Source organism: Lampetra fluviatilis, chromosome 1 (assembly GCF_964198595.1).
Source record: "Lampetra fluviatilis chromosome 1, kcLamFluv1.1, whole genome shotgun sequence".
NCBI classification, from domain to species: domain Eukaryota; kingdom Metazoa; phylum Chordata; class Hyperoartia; order Petromyzontiformes; family Petromyzontidae; genus Lampetra; species Lampetra fluviatilis.
In genome coordinates, this window is record NC_136275.1 from 5,074,650 (window position 1) to 5,094,140 (window position 19,491).

Consider the following 19,491-nt stretch of genomic DNA (forward strand, 5'->3'; position numbering starts at 1 on the left):
GAGTGGGGAGGGTGGGGCTGGGTGGGAGGGTGGGTGGGGTGGGGCTGGGGCTGGGTGGGGAGGGGCTGGTCACCCCATGGTGCCCTTATAAAACGCAACGTTTAACCTACTCACGCCGGCTTGTGCCCGCCCTCACAGTCGGGCATATTTGCGGAATACACCACGCCGCCGCTGACCCTGGCTATTGACCGAGCAACCCAACGTTCCTACCAGCTCCCTCCGCAGGAATGTGTTCATGTATGTGAGTCACTCAACCGCAGGGACACGAGGTGGCAAATCTATGGCAGTACTGAAAGTATGTTGCTTCGCTATCTTACAGTAAACAAGTACAGCCTGGATCACGATGGATCCCAGACAATTTGTGCTCACGCCTCTGCTGGCAGAAGGGTCTCTGAAGACTTAGATGGATCAACCACCTAGATTATATTTGGTCTACTCTTCCACACTGGTCAGGCGTCTTTGAACATTACCCACATTGTAGCCCACCACGCGCGATCTGCTGATAAACTGTGATGTACCCATTTATACCGTTGGGTGTACAGAGGTGTAGGGATTTAATTCACGTGTCCAGTGTTTCAACTGTTGCGATGGTAGAAGGAACCGACAACCTCTGTATTGCAACTCCAGTGTGATAAATATAACCATTACACAACTCCAGTGTGATAACCATTGCACAATGGCAGCATCCCCATCTGTAAAGTAGTCTTTATTAGCATGTTTTCTTCTGGATAATTCAGTTTATTCCCACAAATAGAAAGACTCAGTAGGAATTGTCATGCATTCCGTGGCAGGACCCTCCTGGAAATGAGTCTTGAGACTTTTTTGGTCAATCAGATTGCTGATCAAAAAAGCACAATACTGTCTTTGATAGAGTGCTATTTTTGCAACAATTTTAGTTTTAAAAAAATTGGACAGATGGGAATTCTGAAATCCCTTTTAAACATTTCATAAATGAAACGCAGATTGTTTTTTTTACAAAAATGTATACACAGACATTTCCTTAGCTTACTGGACATTCACCCCAGTGGCCGATTCTTGTATTTTCACCCAGTCACCATTCCCAGCAAACCTGGAGCACGATCAGATATACAACCTTTTACTGACACCTGGTGGAAGTAGGTATTAGTGTACTGCAAGTCCATTAGCTAAAGCCAGTTTAACATTAAAAAAGTCGGACTGCCTTCAACAAACAATGGGCAGTTCTCATATCTGTTGTCAGCTTTGAGCCAGTCGCGGAAATTCCATACTGTGTTTCTATAGTGTGAACTTATCTATCCGTAAGACAATCGTTGATGGCTTATGTAAATGTAATTGTTTATTCATACCTAGGCATTGAGAAAGCTTACGACAGTGCACCAAGATACGTGGTGTGGAGATGTCTAAAACACATTTACGTGACAATTAATCATGGTGGTTTATGGGTCTAATTCTTAAGTGGATCTAATTATTAATTTCTCGTTTGTACTTTCTATTGATGTGTGGTCTTTAACATTTCCTTCACTCCATTATCCTCAAAATATAACATTCGCAGATCATTTGCATATAATTTGCAAGAATTGTAAATAACAGATTCCTACTCTGTTTTACGTATCATGAGCAGAGACATCGATTTAATCAATGAGTAGATGCATAGGTACATGCTTTATTAAAAATAAATCTGACATGCTAGAAATAATTAAGAGCCTATAGCCATATACCATACTAACCACTGTGACCAAATAACATGGAATGTGCCCGATTTGCTCTGAAAATTTAAAAGGAAAATGAGCAGGGTTGTGCCTCAATATTGCTAGGGTGGAGCGCCACCACGCACAAACCACGTCACAGAGCCGAGTGACGACATGTAGGCAGCAGAGGGCAGCGCAGCAAAACCCATGGGTTTACCGTATCTTTTTCTTACTTGCAGCATCACGTTGTCGTCCACTCATTGATATGCTAATGTTTTCTCTGCCCCCTCCCTCTCTCCACCCCCGCCCTCCTCTCTATGTTTAAGGCCCCGTCACAGAAACGACCTCTCTCTTTGTGCCGATATGTGTTCTCTCTCTGTGTGTCCTTGTGATGTCTGTCTGCTTGTATGTCTGTCTATAGTTTTCTAGTTAGATTTTTGTTGCTATTTCTTTCATGCCTGATGATGATTTCTTGTGTTGCAATCGAAACGTCGTAATATTCTATTATTTAATTTATTATTTTATCTTTAGACGTGACTTAACCGAAAGAACCAAAGAATAATTCCTGCAGTCACGAAAGCTCCAAAATTAAGATTTTACCGTATCTCTTCCAATTCCCGCCCACATCTCCGCTGCCCGTCTTTAGCTACTTGCACTGACCATCGTGGATACGTACGGTCAAATAACAGCCACGCCACAAACTTATTTTGCACCCATACGTAGCCAACCGTGCTAAACAGAGGTGCTTGTAGTAATTGTATATTTACATATCCAAGTACAATATTGAAGCAGATGACTTCCGTATTTATGCATATATTTTATTTCTCACTTTACTGAAACTGCTTTTGCCCTGCAATATATTGTGAATACAATCACGTAAAGCCGTTGGGAATTGATGCAGTCACGCAAAGAGCTCACAAATAAATAACTTTATTTTTTTTAAATTTTCAAATGATAAAAAACATTTGCATTGATGGAACCGCTCCACTGAGATTGCATGCAAAAAGTTAAAACATATATATCATAAAAAAGTGAAGTAAGGAGATACAGTCTTTCAAAATATAGTTGTTATTTTACAATTTTATTGCCATTATTTTTTGTTTCCGCTCACAATTGCGTACCAACTATTGAACAGAACCGAACATGGGATGTCATACTGACACTTTATTTTTGCGTGACTTGCTTAATCAATGTCTTCCGTAAACATTAATGAGGGAAATTTTCCAACGGTGTGATCTTTGGACAACCTCAAATCAACTGCAAAGGGTTATCAACAGGGATGGTAGAAATCTGCAGAAGCATGATACTCCTTCAATTACATAACAGATTTTTCTTGGGTTAGATCGCGTAAATATTAATGTGTCGTTAAGCCCGCCACCACCCGACACAGCCAATTAGTAAGGTTTGTCACGTAAACATAACATTCCAATTCGTTACTAGTACAGCACACCGGTGTGTTGGAGAGCAAATCCATAACATTTACAATCTGGACGTTTTGCTAGTAATTATAACTAGCATCATTAGGCGGACAGCCACAAATCTGGCTGGATTTTGAATATGCTCTCGAACAGGGGCGGTTTCTTCATTAGGGCGATTGGGCGACGCACCACCAATGTCATTCAACCACAGAGTCACGCTAGCCGTCACTGTGCAGCCTCTGGATATAGTCCAATCAGCGTCATGCTACGTTCTGTGGAGTACCGCCTCTTTTTGGGCGATTTCCCTCCAGCTGAGAATCGCCCCGAGTGGTCCCATAGACTTACATTCAAAGATGCTTTTTTTCGAACGGGGGCGCTGCAATGCATTCTCTATGGCTTCCGGGAGGGCTCGCCCTAACGTGCTTACGTCATCATACGTGCTTACGTCATCATACGTAAGCACGTTTCATCCAACAATATAATTTGTCGCCACCTAGTGGAATCTTTAATAAAATAAACTTGAGTGGTTTGATTTAATAGTGAGTATAGAAACAAACAAGATGTATTGTAAGAGTCACTTTATTTTGCATTAATATTAAAGAAGTGAAGTTGCCTTTACATGCTTAAGCTGTTAATTTATCCTTTGCATGGGTGGACCTTATCCTTATCAATCATCCAGACATTTGCCCCCCCTGAGAGATTTTGCAGGAGCCGCCACTGCTCTCGAACACACCGGTGTGCTGTACTAGTAACGAATTGGCATGTTCTGTTAACGTGACAAACCTTATTAATTGGCTGTGTCGAGTGGTCGTGGGTTTAATGAAACATATATATTTATGCGATCTAATCTAAAAAAAACTATATTATGGATGATATAGGTCGCGAAAGCCTACATGTTAAACACACTCTTTCAAAGTTCATTTTTAGGACATTACCAGATGTTTTCTGATACATTAAATCAAGGTATAAATATTGTTGGTGAAAATACAAGATGTTAACTAAGTCAGCTTTCCTGAAAACACTCATTATTACAATCAATAGAATATTATTATTGGACATGAAAGACGAACTTCATAAAAAAAATACAATATTGCTGGAAAGGTGTGCTCAAAATAAATAAATACTGTTCGATCAAAACAACCATGATGTGCAGGCTTTCTGAAATAAAGTTATTTATTTTCAGGACGTAACTGCAAAACACCTCAGAATACTGTTCGTAAACCTAGGGCAACTTTGTAGATATAACAGGACAAATACATAGGTGGAAGAGAGCACGTTTGAGTGCTTTGGAAACAACATACCAATATGCCTCAAGAAGATTCTGAATGCACATTGACTACGATAACATATTGATCAGGGAACATGGACATCAACAAAGAAAATGTAACAATAGTTGAAAGGTGTGCGCAGAAGATTGAAGGAGGGCATGTACTGACATTATTTCCCTTTAATAATTTTCTACGCGGCCTGACCGAAGCATCAAAGAATTATTATGGCAGTCAGGGTCGCTCCTAAGCCAAAAACAAATTCCCTAGCCCCGGGATATCAGATAAAATAATAACAGGCTAAGTCACAAATCGTGAATAAACACAAAACCAAATAAGTATGAAATTAGAGAGGATCTCCTAGGAGAGTTAAGGGCGGAGAAGTCAATCATAATTAACCAACATGCAACACTCCAGGGAAAGGGGGCTCACAGCCGTCTTTGTCTTCCCGAGAGGAACGGCCACAGAGCAGGCACAAACAAAGCAGGGAAATGGCCCTCGTAAAAGTTTCATGGCGAGCGGGTAAGGTGCACACGAGCAACAGCTCGAGAAAGGAATTCAACAGATGCCTCTATAAAAATAATAATCATAAAAACACACGCGCAAGTACGGCTGCAGGACTGCAGTGTGCTCCAACGAAGGAGCCCGACCGTCTTTGTCTTCCCGCAGCACGGACAGCAAGATTTGCGCACACGAGCAAATAACATCTCCCCCATAAAGAAATCAAACCACGATGGAAATACCGTGAACACGGCTACAACATACCTTGAATCTGTGGGGGTCGCTAGCCCCCGAGATCCCTCCCTCGATAATACTAACGGCCGGACTAACATCATCAATCGCCCCCCCGCTGCTAAGCGAACCGCCGCTAGGCTCCTCACCCAGGGTGTGGGAGCCGTCACCCGAGGATTCCCCTCCACCGCGGGTCCGCGTAGCAGGCATGGTTAACCACGTACGCGCACACCCACACACAGCTCTGCACGGCACTCACCCAACACTGACCACTCACGTTAGGATCGCGCACCTGTGTTACACACGTCGTGAACGTGCGCGCACACCCATACAGCTCCACACGCGATACCCACTCTTGCGCCGCTCTGCGCCGCGCTGGCCGCTCACGTTACGATCGCGCACCTGGGGTACGCCGATTACGCACGCCGAGAGCTTACGCAAGTAACGAGCACACGCAAGCGGGGCACACGCCGACACAACGACTCAAGCCGCCGCCGCCGTGCGCGCGAGACAAACCGTACAACAATGCGCAGCCGATTACGCGCTCGAGCCGCGGGGTCGGGGGTCAGGGGTCCACCACCGCGCCGCACTTTACGCGAGTAACGAGCACACGCAAGCGGGGCACACGCCGACACGACGACTCGTCCCCTCCCCCACTCGCGCGTGCACGTCAACACAAATATCGTAAAAGGACGATTCTCCTCTCACACGGCTGCGTAGTCACGCCAACACACAAAAGTGCTCTCCCCGGGCGTTAACGCACACACCTCCGTACCCGCACAATCGTACAGAGACCACGGCCTTTATGCATACAACGACCACACACTCGCGAATGCAGTGCACGCTAATACCACGTTCCAAAAACACCCAACAACACGGTTTTGTTACTACGCTCGAGATTTTATTAGCCCTTGCTAACCAACCGAGCCACCCGTGTGTGTGTGCGGGCCAGCAAGGCGCTTCTAACCCACACTCTGGTGCCGTGTAGCCCTATTCTATGGTGCGCTCTCTGCTAAACCGCTTTCCTACTCGTCCTTACCCCGAACTAACCCTCTCCTACGGATCCTACTCTCCGCTCTGAGGTGTTGTAAGGCGCGCAACACGATACCGTCTGTAGTCCTTGGTGACCTTGCGGCGCTCAGATCGTCCTGCAGACAATCTAGCGGCTCGCCCGATGACTCCTTCGTCGCTGACCCCGTGTCCAAACTCCAGAAGAAGAGAGTTCCCTACTGCCCCTGCGTTTTCTTTTAAACTATTCACATCAAAGGCTAGGCGCCCCCGTCCCGACCGCCTTGGTCTCTCGACCAATCCTGAGCCTAGGATTTCCCGCTCTTTTGCGATCCCGCCGGCCTTTGAACTTTCGACCAATCAGTCGTCCCGGGTCCTGATCCCAGCTATCTGCCTTGCTGACCCGTGTTTGTGTTTGTATGCGTTTCTAACTGCGGGGCTCTCTGAGCTCGCCGTGGTCGTGCGATCTCAAATCCGCCCACGGCGCCGCAGTGTTACTTGGCCTGGGAAGGGTCCTGTCCAATTCCCTGGCCCTGAGAAACCGTGGGGTAACCCCCCTAGGGGGCCCTCGGGTGAAAACTCAGGGTAGGTGACCCGACCACGAGGCCCTACGTGGATGCGGGTGCGTGTTTATGTGGGGGGGGTGATGGGGGGCAGTGCGGCGGTGGAAGCCGGGCGGCTCCCTGGCTCGGCCGAGCGGCCCCGTCGCTGTGGCACCACAAATCACTTAAAATCAAATCACAATAATACTAAGCAGCAAAGTGAGTCTCATTTTAACTTCCAAACCAAACGAACAACTTAAAGCTGTGTGAAACAAAGGATAAACCCCCAGAGCGAGGGAAGGGATTATAAAACTCGCTTAACGGGTAGGCTTTCGCGACCAATATTATTCATAATCCAAACCCAAAACGTTGATTATGATTTTGCAATCTCGGTGCGAACGCGAATCGTCAGTCTGATTTAGTTTGATGACTCATATGTAACGCCGTTTCGCGAGGAAACCCCCACCCCTCTTTCCAGAATTATTACGGACAGCTGTTTCTTTGAAGAACTTTATTCCTCCAATAAATTGCACATACGGACACACACACGACACACACGGACGGACACACACACGACACACACGGATGCAGATGTGTCCATGCACACAAACAAAAAAGACCTTTGAACAACTCGAAAAAAAACGAGTGGATTTTCCCGATATAAGCCGAGGCACAATCCCAACAACGATATACCACCGGGGGTATACCACCGGGGGTATACCACCGGGGGTATACCACCGGGGGTATACCACCGGGGGTATACCACCGGGGGTATACCACCGGGGGTATATCGTTGTTGGGATTGTGCCTCGGCTTATATCGGGAAAATCCACTCGTTTTTTTTCGAGTTGTTCAAAGGTTTTTTATACCACCCGGGGTATACCACCGGGGGTATACCACCGGGGGTATACCACCGGGGGTATACCACCGGGGGTATACCACCGGGGGTATACCACCGGGGGTATACCACCGGGGGTCAGCGTCCCACCGGGGCTCAGCCTCACCTCGTCTCGTCGCCGCCAACGAAGGAGCTCTCTCGTCATCCAGAATGGAGATGTTCGCGGAGTAGCGACGTGCATTGACATGCTGAGGTCTGCACCACCTAAAAAGAATCGCTACACTGAGCCGCCGAGCTGCGAGTGAAACTGACGGAGATTCCACTCAGAGCCGGCCCAGCCACTAAGCGACCCTTGCAATTGCAAAGGGCCCCGTGGCCAGCAGAGGGCCCCCTAGAGTCACTGCTAGCTAGTGGGTGAAAAAAATCATACATCAAAGGGGCCTCCAACCAAATTTTGCTTAGGGCCCCCAAAGGTTTAGGGCCGGCTCTGATTCCAGTTATCATTCTCGAGCCAACGAAGACATCCAACATCCACCCAGCGACGAACGAAAGCATCGTTCATCGCCAGAGCGACAACCAGCAAGCAACCTGGAGAAAGGGTGGAAATCGCCAAGCGTCGACCAAGCGAGCAAAGCAGAGAGCACAAAGCAGGGGAGAAAACCTGATCGAACGGCCGTGAGGAAGAGGACAGCGCCATCGAATGCGCCGTGTGTTTAATACGCACACACAGATCGACCAGCACCAACGAGAACCGACTCGTCATCCAGCAGTGGAGAGAGAGAGAGTGTCAGAGCCTGCCGAACGAGCCGCTGTGCCGTCAGAGCTACAGAGAACGTCGCCGCGCCGTCAGAGCTACAGAGAACGGCACCGCGCCGTCAGAGTCACAGAGTACGGGTGCCTGCGCCGAGGGCCGCCAAGCGCCGCCAAGCGCCGCCAGGCACCACCCCGCGACCAAGCCTCTCCGCGAACCGCAGCGGGCCGACGCCGCTCATCTCCCAGCGGAGAAAGTCGCGGCTGCAACCCGCACGGGCGAGAGGAAATCTCCGAGTCGGTCGTATCACCTCTCCCACTCACAAACTCAAGGAAGCACATACACACACACACATCTACTTTCCTCGGGGCATGCAAGAATTTATCCAAGAGACAATCCACCTCTCTCACAATGGGACCAACCCTAGACAATCATCAGCAGACTAATTATAAAGTTTGAACACCAGCTGGCCGTGAGGAATCGTGGCCCTCTGAGTAATTAAGAATCCGTCGGTTATAAGAGTGTGAAGTTTTTCTTGCCTTTTCATTTTCGTTTCTCTTATCGCATAAACGACCAATAGATTCGTCGATGCAAACGACACGTTTACAGAGAGAGAATATCGTGTCAAACCCGTTTCTTTGTCATAGAGTCTCGCCGAAGAATTAATTAAAGCAGAGCCAGATAAGCTCTCCCATGAACACACGCACCCACCCACTATTGTCAAACATTTCGTTAACAAATATAATCTTGCCGATGAATCTATTGACGTATACTTTTGCCTTTGCATGTTAGAGTGTCAAATGTTTGTTTAGAATTAAAATTGCTTAAAACAGAAGTATGTCGAGTGTTTCTTTCCAAGTCCATGCAAAACTGTCTTATTCATAAGAACTGTAACCTGCGTTGAGATATGAATTTGGAGACCTAACATAACATAAACACACTAAGATAATCAATAAATGTTTAATCAAACATAATCGTTTTATCCTGATTATCATAACTGCACACATTAACATAATTGCAAGCATCCGCATACATTTGTACGATTATCATAATTGATGCATATAATTAATTTTTATTATTTTTATCAAAATTTCATAATCCGACATATACAACAATAGGACTGATTCTTCCGTTTGGTGCGCCGCTACGAAGATCAAGCAAGCTTGAAAGTGTGCCGCGGAATGGAATAGGTTGAGAAGCACTGTCCTAAAGGACGCCCACCACAGAAATGGAGCAATGCGATCAGCTGATATGGAGAAGCTAGATAGATTGTTGCATCGTAAGACTTAGAGATACTTGGGGGCGGGGGAGGCTTTATCAGTGGATACTGGATAGACAATAGCTGATGTAAGTTTTAATTATTGCCATTGTATTATTAATATATTGTTTATGTAGCAAGTAAAAAAAATCGAAGGTTGTGAATAACACTTGGGATTTTCTTCTCCTCCCTCCCCCCAATCTTTCTCCCTTGCAGATCTCACATGCAAATGTTCATGACGTGGTGTCACCAAGTTCCTCAATCCCTTTGTGTGCAAAAGGAAACAGTACAGTACTGTAGCCTCACATGGATCTTTCACAATGTCTAACGCAAAGCTCACTGCCCTGTAATGTGCATTGGAAATACATTGCTAGATCATGGCAATGCAGCTTATTTGTACCATTGGGTTCTACCCAATGTGCAAACAGCTGCATCGTCAGTGGTCATGTGAATGTTGATGAATGCTTCTGTTAAGTCTATGGGACCTTTTTGCCAGTATCAAAACGATGAAAAATACGAATATTGTTTACCCTTTCTGGCAATAAAATAGGTGTTAAGATGCTCAAAAAAATAGATACCTAGTTACTACTTCAGCACACTGATGTGTTGGAGAATAAACCCACAACATTTACAATTTGAGTACGACGTTCTTCTGGCGATAACAACCAGCTTCATCAGGCGATTTGCCAAAATTGTGAAGTCTTCCTGTTTACTATGGGAACCTCATTTGCCAGTAAAAATATGATAATTGGTTCTTTACCCTTCTATCTGGCAACAAAACTGACACCTTTTTACAAGGAGTCATGTTTGCATAGACCGCAATACCTGCAGTCATAATACAAACAAAAGAACATAACTCTGATAATGTGCACTGTCCTTAAAGTTGATTGATCCACACCCGAGACAGCTTTCCTTAGAGCCTAGTCTCATATGGGTTGGACCAGATGACGCCAAAAGGCGCACAACTCAAAGACAATGCACCATCAGAGTATGAGAGCTCGGGGCAAGCATCTACACTATGGGAACCTCATTTTCCAGTAAAAATATGATAATTGGTTCTTTACCCTTCTATCTGGCAACAAAACTGACACCTTTTTACAAGGAGTCATGTTTGCATAGACCGCAATACCTGCAGTCATAATACAAACAAAAGAACATAACTCTGATAATGTGCACTGTCCTTAAAGTTGATTGATCCACACCCGAGACAGCTTTCCTTAGAGCCTAGTCTCATATGGGTTGGACCAGATGACGCCAAAAGGCGCACAACTCAAAGACAATGCACCATCAGAGTATGAGAGCTCGGGGCAAGCATCTACACTATGGGAACCTCATTTGCCAGTAAAAATATGATAATTGGTTCTTTACCCTTCTATCTGGTTTTGTTGCTCCTTGTAAAAAGGTGTCAGTTTTGTTGCCAGATAGAAGGGTAAATAACCAATTATCTTCCTGTTTACTGTGTGCCTATCAAGTGTGAAGATATCAATAGTGTGAATGTAATCATATACATTATAATAGATTATGTTAGTCTGAAAAAATATATAGTACATATTACTGGTTGGGTTCGTCACAGTTGATATTTTATGACATTAACGGGCATACAATAAAATGGTGTATTACTTCTTCTTGGTTCTTTCGGTAAAGTCACGTAGAATGGAAATAATAAAATAATAAAATAATAAAAATAAAACATTATACAATTATTCTCACGACGTTTCGGCCACAACGCAAGCAGCCGTCATCAGGTGGAGAACAGGTCTGTCGAGAAGACAGAGTCTGAATGACAAGCCCCAGGCTTGGAGCGACTATTTAAGCTGGGATGGAGGGGCGAAGAGCGCCTTGACAAAATAATTTGCATATCAATAGGAATTTAATATATTTATGGGAAATGCAGATATGCGATTAGTACTACTTGTGAAATGCGTAGGAGGTTTGGCGAGGGGTTTAAAGTCATTATGCCCGTGCATTATGCAGGATTAGCAGCATCAAAGGGAGGGGATAGGGGTAACATTAATAAAGGGAAGGAGTGTTAATAGTATGTAGCTTCAGTAACTAAACCACCACGTTAACAACTAAAGTATAAACTACATAGTATCATCAGTATACTAAATATACTCTACAATAAGCGAGTTACTAACAGTAAGTAATACATTACAATTCTATGTCGCAAAAAATATAATATGCTTCCAGCTAAACTTTATTCTCTTACATCACACGAGTCTACACCGTACTATATACTGCCATAGACAAACCCAACATTAAATTACATACTGTATTAATATACAATCCGCTATACACTGTACCATTGACCGTCGTGTGAAAGATACTAAGAGGAAGCAACGAAATATGTCAATGGGAGAGTAGTGAAAGGAGACTTGCAGCGGAGCAAAGAATCCATTCCCTGCGGAGAATACAATGCCAGTGAGTGGAACGCAGTCTGAAAGTCACCGAGCTTCAATCAATCAATTTTTATTTAATGTGCCAATATGTCCCTCAATAAAGTAGGCATCAGTGCACATTGCAGCAGAACAGGAACGGTACAGGGGACATACAGCAACAGGAATGAGAAAATTAATCTGTCACGCCCTTAGCGGATACCACCGACTGAGCAAAGCAAATTGCAACTGCGCGCAATATGAAGCGCAATCGTGCGCAACGAATAACATAAGAAAGGTAAGTAGTAAATAAAATGAACAATAAGTAAATAAACGGTTTGTTTTATATTTCATGAGAAGGCGCGTCTGAGTAGATGTGTCTTTGACAGACGACGGCTGTCCGGTGGCCAGGCAAGCGGCGGGGTGTTCCAGATTTTTGTGGCTTCGCTCGAGAAGGCTCTGTCCCTCCAGCGTCGGTTGAACAATCCTGGGCTTTTAGAACAGTAGAGAGTTGGTGCCAGTCCAGATGGGAGATTTTTGTATGCTTTAGTGTAATGATGTTTGTTTGCAGTACATTGCAATTATTGTATAACAGATATATTTTATATTTAGGTGATTTAAACCCAAACACCTTTATTATGCATTAGAAGAGCTATTGTAAGTTTACTGGCCTCAAAATCATATGCTTTGAGTGGTTGTGAGGTGTGTGTGTGTTCAGTGAATAGTTTCAGTACTGCTGGGAGTTTGAAGAAGTGCATGTTGTTGGAAATGCAAGGTATTTTAAGGATTAATGGGTTGTAAATGTGTGGGGCTTTGTGTCTTTGGTATGCGTGGTCTAAAGGTCATGCCAGACAAAACAAGTGGTTTTGAGAGACATGTTGCGGATCACGGATGAATATGTGTGGTGGAGTGTCTGGCTGTGGTGATAATGTATGGTGGGTGGTGAAATTGGTGAGTTATAGAGTTGTGTTATGTTATTGTCACGTGTTTTGGAGTGTTTGTGACTTGTGCGGTGATTCTAATGGGGCCCATGAGAAGCAACTTTTGTAAGTTTTTAGTTTTGTCAGCGGTGTGAGTCCAGATGGGAGATTTTTGTATTGCTTAGTGTAATGCTGTTTGTTTGCAGTGCATTGAAATAATTCTAGGAATTTAGATCTAATTGGGTGGGGGTTTTGAATAGAATCTTGGCCCCTTTCAAATCTCGAGTGGTTAGTGTACACTGATGTTTGGCAAATGGCAGAGTTTTCTGTAAGGTGTGAGTAGAATAACCACGTTCGTATAATTATCTGTCCTGAAATCTGCATCTTGTTTCTCCTATTTATCATAAGTCAGTATATGCAGGGTACTGAATAGTCACAGGGTCGTTTGGTTTGACTCGAGGAGTTTTAACAGCAGAGCGGTGGGCTACTTTGATGTTGTATTTTGTGAGAATTCTACTCAGCTTCTCTGAGAGTTTAGGTATGTATGGCAGTACACCGAATTTGGAGGGAATTCGTTTTGGTAGATTTATTCTCTGAGTTGGGATTCTCTGTTGTGTTATTAGTGTCAGTGTGTGGAGTTTTACCTGCTTAAGTTGACTGGTTGGAGGTGATCAGGTGTCGGAGTGTATTGTATAGACTGTATATAGCAGGGGTCTGCAACCTTTAAGACATAAAGAGCCACTTGGACCCGTTTCCGAAGGAAAACATAAACTGGGAGCCGCAAAACCATTGCAACATTTAAAACAAATATAACACTGCATATATTGTTTCTTACCTTATTGCTATATATATATGATCGTGCAGTCAGCTGTCAATCTGAATAAAAAAAGGACTTTTTCACTTAACAATGTAAAATATATTTTTGCAAATTAATAGCTAAATTACCTGGTTAATGGGATTTTTGCTCCTGAACCTCAGTGCACAGTGTCTGCACATCAGGGCTGTAAGACGTCACCTTCATTTTCACACAGGCTTGCAAGCTGTCATCTGTGAGGCGTGATCGATGTTTGTTTTTAATATAGTTCATGTTGGAGAAGACCTGCTCACATACATATGTGGAGCCGAAGATCGACAGGACTCCAAATGCATACTTTTTCATGTTTATATAAGTGTTGGGGATGGCATTCCATGTTTCGAATACAAGTTTGTCCTGTTTGGGAAGGTTTTCAATATCACTCCATTTATGATTCTGAGCCAGAATGGCCTTCTGACGGGCAACATCCTCAAGAGTAGCGGTCAAGCATTTTAACTTGGACACCCATATATCTTTGTCGGCTATATCGGCCAGTTCCATCTCAAGATCAGGTTGACTTACACCTGCAAATGCAGTCATATTCAATAGGGATGGATCGATCGCCAGGGGAGTGACAGGGAAGGATAATGTCGTTTTTTCCTCTCTGAACTCACAGAATCGTTTCCCAAACGAACTTTGCATTGTGGTGATTGCAGACTTGAAATATTCCAAATTTATCGTATCATGACTTTGTTTGAACTCTCTCAAAGAGGGAAAGTGAGACAGTGTACCTCTCTGTAAATCTTTGACAAACACTGTCAACTTGCGCTCGAATGCCAAAACCTCCTCCAGCATGTGCAGGGCTGTGCCTCCTTTCCCCTGAAGGGTTGTATTTAGCGTGTTTAGATGTGCTGTCATGTCTACCATAAAATGTAATTTTTCCAGCCACTCTGGCTGTTCCAGCTCAGCAAAGGTGAGCTCTTTGCTGCCCAGGAAGGTTTTTACTTCTTCCAAACATGTGACAAAGCAACGGCAACGTTATTGCCTGTCACCGGGCGGGCAGTGTGGAGCGGAGCGGCGACCTGTCAGCAGCGGCAACGCCAGAGCAGGTGTCACAGTGCGCCTCCTCCCCTCGCTAGCATCCGCCCCGGAGCCGCGGTCAAGGTTCAAAAGAGCCGCATGCGGCTCCGGAGCCGCAGGTTGCCGACCCCTGGTATATAGTCAGTGTGTACCCATTATAAGCAACAACCATGAACAACAACACACGACCACATGTGCAACCACAGCAACAAACCAACCCCTGACCACCACCTGGTATAGTATTACGTTAAAAGCAGAAGTTAATCACCAAAACTCACGTTGTTGATTGAACACTGAGCATTGGGAAGCTAATAGCAAGCTAAGAGCAAAACTTCAATAACCCCCCCAGGCTGAAATTGCAAGTCAAGCACTCGAGGCATCATGCCACCCAGCTAAACTCCCAAGGTTACCACTAATGACAAAAAACATTGATCATTCACGCTTTCATTATGTTTATTATGAGTTTTATTATACTTTTAGTTCATCATAATGCGTGTATTTTTTATGTATCATTCTTATAATTGTTTGCATTGCATTAAGTCCTTCATTTAGTCCTGAAAGCACTTAGTAGTGCATTCTTTGCACGAATTGTGCTTTGTAAGTAAATGTTTTATTTGATTTGAAAGTCACAGTTTATTTATTTTAACCTGCTCCAGTACTCATGACTCAAGATATAGCCAAAGTATTGCTTTACGATCGATACATAAACCAAATGTATTTTAGGATGTTTAAATCCTGGTCCAGAGTTTATTGATCCCTCTGCGATCAAATGAGTACCACTAAGGACGTCAACAGTAGTTGGTTCCTGACATGGAAACATGTGTAGTGTCAACAATTCAGAGACAGTTTATAGGAGGCACTTTCTTTATTAACAACTTCCACAGTCTCGTCCACACACTCTCCACATTAGCTTAGTACACAACACTAGCCGTCTAACGCTGGCGGTGCTGACTGAGATAGCCAACTACTATCCTTCGTAGTGCAATATCTAGCGGAGACGTTTAGCGACGTTGGCGACAAGACGATGGCAACAACGAGACGAGTCCATTTCCAGAACCAGCAGCTTTGAGCCCTCGCTCTCGGCTCCTTTTATGCTACCAGCTCGGCCTGGCTCTACGCCTCTCTTCTCGAACCCGCTAGCAGGTTCCAGGGGCCTCCAGATGGGGTCCTCCGTGAACCTTGCCATAGTTCCTCTGCCCTGCCAACACACCCGTGCCCACGCTCACCAGCGTGGGGACTGTCTGTCCACCACAGCTGCCGCTGATGTCCACCAGCCGGCACTATTACACTACACCAACCCCCCCCCCCCCTTGCGTGGACAAGCAGAGCAACTACCACAACCGAGGAACATCCAAAAACCCTCAAATGCAAAAAAACAACCATCCAAGACCACAATTGCGCTATTCCCCGCGCCTCAACAACCCAACACCTGCTTCCTCCGAGCAAGTCGGCATGCGCGCAGGTACACAGCACAACCGCGGCGCCCCCCGCGAACCGACAACACAACAGCCGTGACACTCGGCACGCGGCGCAGGCAAAAAAAAAACCCATCAACAACAACCACCAACACAAAGCATGCAGCACCACACAACCCCTTCTCAACGCCTGTTACCCTTTAACACACCATTTTCCCCCAATCAAACAGTACAAAGGAGAGTCCGCTTTACCGGCTATTGCTCACGTGAACCAAGTCTTTGACACCGGTCCCCCGCCTTGGACAGGATCTTGTACTTCTTGGGGACTCCGAAGAACAAAAAAAACGGCCTAAACGGCGTGGCCCCTCCCTGGCGAGGGCCGTCGGTAGGACCCACAGGGCCTCCTCTTCCGTCTACCTGACGGACATCCAAGCTGCTTCGAAGCAAAGACGGAACGACGTCCAATCGCCTCCTGCAGCCACGAACTCCCGAACAAGAGTAAGCCTCCGTGGTCGGCACGCGGCTCCTTACATCGCCGCCGGACACGTGCCCTTAGCGTCGTCCCGCGTGCCACTCCCACTGGCACGCCCCAGCCACGCCATGCCCTCTGCAGGCAAAATGCCGCCCGGCAACCGCGTGGTCTCCACTGCGGGAAACGCCGCTGCAAGCGACAGCTCCAGCGAGCGCCATGGCCCTCGCCAAATGTCACCTGCCGGCCCCAACGTACCCTCCCTTCTCGAAATTGCGGCCGGCAACCGCGTGGTCGCCGTTGCGGGAACTGCCGCTGCAGGTAGCAGCTCCAGCGGCCCACTCGCCGTCCCCAAGACGGCAGGCGTGGACTGGAGAGCTGCGCGACCAGCCGACCGATGGTCATGAGGAGCAGATCGAGGCGGTTAACCACCTCGTGCCACCCATCCCTGGTTCGTGACTCCGAAGGATCGGTGCCCCTCCCCCGCTGATCCGCAGCTGCTGGTTCCGCGCCCTCAGGGTTTGTAACCGGGGTCCTGGAGCTTGCGGAGGGATGACCGTTTTCACCATCCTCGGCCTCTGATGACACTATGGGTGGGTTCCTCATCCTTTATAACTTCGATATTGCTACTATACCCGAATGTCTATTTAATTTTTCCAAACACTTCTGACACCAGTTGTAGTGTCAATGATTCAGAGACAGAGTTACTAGGAGGCACTTTCTTTATTACCAACTTACACGGTCTTGTCCACACACTCTCCACAGTAGCTTAGCCTAGCCTGTACACAACACTAGCCGTCTAACACTGACGGCACTGACTGAGATAGCCAACTACTATAATTCGTAGCGCAATATCTATTGGAGACATTTAGCGATGACGGCGACGAGACGACAACAACGACGAGTCCACTCCCAGAACTGGCAGTCTCGAGCCCCCCCCCCCTCTCGGCTCCTTTTATGCACGGCTTGGCTCCGCCGTGATCACACCTCCCTTCTCGAACCCTTTAGCAGGTTCCAGGGGCGTCCAGATGGAGTCCTCCATGACCCATGCCCTAGAACCTCCGCTCTGCCAACACACCCGTGCTCACGCTCACCGGCGTATGTACTGTCTGTCCACCTGTTGTATCTATGCCCTGTTTTTCAAAAAATTATATTAAGAATAACTAGGCCAACATTTTTTTTATTAAAGATATATATATATTTTTTTTAATTAAATAATGAAAACAGCCTCTACTCCTCACAAGCACACGAGGAATCTGTGAAACGGGGAGGGCCATTAAACGACAAGACTTCAGAGCACAGACAGGTCAGAGACATCCAGATGGACAAAAGGTCGATGGCCTAACCTTCCCAAGACGTCTGGAGATGCACGGATAAGGTGCAGAGCAGAGAAAAACAACTATTGCAACTCGCGTTTTCTTTAACGTTTTCCTTAACGAAAAGTAGAAACTTAACAAAAAATAAAATCAACGGTATAAGACTGCATCCTACAATAGGGGTTTGTTATTAGATATTCCCTTATATTACTCGTATTCACCGCATATATATTATTTTGTATTGTATGTTTCTATTTACATGACCTTACCAAAAACTAAAGAATACGAATTCCAGAAAGCTTAAGTGGAAACTTAGTTACACTTAACCTCAGGACATTAAAATATAACTCAGAATAAACACCAATCCCTGGAGACAAACGCATAACCAAACTTGGCAAGCCCTCAAAATAATGATGTAACGAGGATCATTACGAATATTCATTAAACATAGACCGAATAATAACCACGATATACTAAGACCGAGGGAACTCATAAGAAATATCAAGAATAAATGTAACACACAGGACCACATAAATGTATTGCAAAAATCTCCTCAGCCACCTTTGTCTCCAACGGTCCGGCACAAACAGATGGCCCCATAAATACTTAGGGGGTTAGAAAGGGTCGCTAGGAGGGGTCGCGAGGGTGTCTGGTTTGTTTTTTCGGTTGTTGTTTGTTTTCCTCTCGCAAGAGACGCGCAGAGAGGAGGGGGTGTTCACGTTTGAGTTAAGCACAAGAGCACATCACGAAGAAGCAGTCTGGTTCGAGTCGTGCTCAGTCTTGCAACTCGGCTTGCGACGCGGCGTTGCGACAGGGCATCGCAAGGGAGCTGGGGCGAGTCGTGCCTCGATGAGAGATGGAACGAGGAGGGGTCGTTTGAGTCGCAGAAATCTGAGTTCAACCTGGGTCGAGGCTGGGTTCAGCCGTGCTCCGACCGGCGGAGCGTCGTGAGGGAGCAAACACCGATACCGATGGCAGGTGTCGCTTCTCGCAGAACGAAGTGTCGAGGTGTGGTTAAGTGCGAGTGAAGCTGGCAGCTGCACGAACAAAAGAAAGCACGGAGAAGAGAGAGTGACAACAAGCAATCAACCTGTAGAAAGGGCGGAAATCGCCAAGCGTCGACCAAGCGAGCATCGGAAAGGACGAGCAGCAGCGGATGAGCAACAAGAGCCATCGTTCATCGCCAGAGCGCTCCAAGCTGGTGAGCGCGCACAGCCGCGTCGTCCAGAAGCCTGTCCGTGTGAAGTTGGCAGCGATCAAGGAGAGAGGGACAGCAGCAGAAGCACCGCCGAAGGCGAGCATCGTGCCGACTCAACAATCATCCAGCAGTGGAGAAGCCTGGAGCTGCCACCAAGAGAGAGAGAGCGCCATCGAATGCGCCGTGTGTTTGATACACACACACCGACCAACACCCAGTGAGAACAGACAAGACGTCCAGCAGCGACGACGGAATCATCGTGCACCACGTCGGCGAGCGTCGTGCCAACTCGTCATCCAGCAGCGGAGAGAGAGAGCGCACAAGCAGCACGACTCGGGCGTCACCGAGCGTCGTGCCGACTCGTGGAGGAGCTGCGCGCTATCCGACGACGGAATCATCGCGCACCACGACGGCGAGCATCGTGCCAACGCCGCTCAATTGAGCAG